Here is a 993-nt window from a genome sequence, read left to right as displayed (position 1 = left end):
ATGGCCAGAGGGTTCCTTTCCGGAGGTGTCCAGTTTATGGAAGCGGGAGTGGTTCTATATCACCGCTCCCCGAAGTACCAAGTGGGTAGCCGCCCCTGCCTTTCGCTCGGGCCCCCCACCACAACTAACGTCATGGGTTAACAAGGGGCTGAACTAGGGGGCCGTAAATGATGTGCTGATATTACAGAGTCGCATCAGAGATCACCTCGAGAGAGATGTCAACCTGGTCACGGTGATGCAAGTCATGCTAGTTCGTCAGGTCCCGCCTTGCAAACGTAGACCTCTCCTTATATGGGAGTTCAACCCGGAGGGACTGTGAATCATTCAGCACTTCCTCGGCATGACGCTCGAGGAGATGTACAAGTTGTTCTTCGAACCACAAATAAGGTGCCCGAACACCACCGAGGATGCGGGTCTGAGTTGTAATCGCCCGGATACCCAAGTAAGTAATCTTGAAGCCGAACACACTGTTTTTCTTATTTATCATAATCACCATTCTGAAAAGTCGCTCTTTGACCAGGATTGGGTAACAAAAGCAAAAATGATCAGGTGTCCGGCCCCCCTTCCCGAAGGCGCAGCAAACCCAGTAGTGGCCAAGATGCTCGAGCCGGCGCCTTATCCGGCGCCCTCAGGGGAAGATGAAGGGGGGAATAAAGAGGCTGAAAGCAGACCTTGCTCATTATCCATCCAAACCGGGGGAATTAGCGCCTCCGCGAAGGAGGGTAGCGAGGGAGAAGAATCTGAAATTCCCTCCCCCCGAGGAAGGAAGAGGACTACCTCTGAAGACCCGGAAACAGTGGTTTCCAAACGGGGGAAGAAATCTTCGCCAGGGGGTCCTGCCTCGGAGGGCACTCTTACCGCATAGCGCCCGCAAGGGGATCAACCCTCTACCGAGCTATAAGTAATCAAAAAGTACTTAATAGTGAAAATATCCTATCTTACTTCTGAAGACACTAACTAAAGGTTATATTTTGTAGTTCGGATCGTAGCCCT

The sequence above is a fragment of the Triticum urartu genome, chromosome 2A (genome assembly GCF_056163025.1).
Source record: "Triticum urartu cultivar PI428250 chromosome 2A, HENAU_Tu73, whole genome shotgun sequence".
Lineage (NCBI taxonomy): Eukaryota > Viridiplantae > Streptophyta > Magnoliopsida > Poales > Poaceae > Triticum > Triticum urartu.
The sequence above is the reverse complement of the archived record's forward strand: the minus strand, read 5'-3'. Positions refer to the sequence as shown.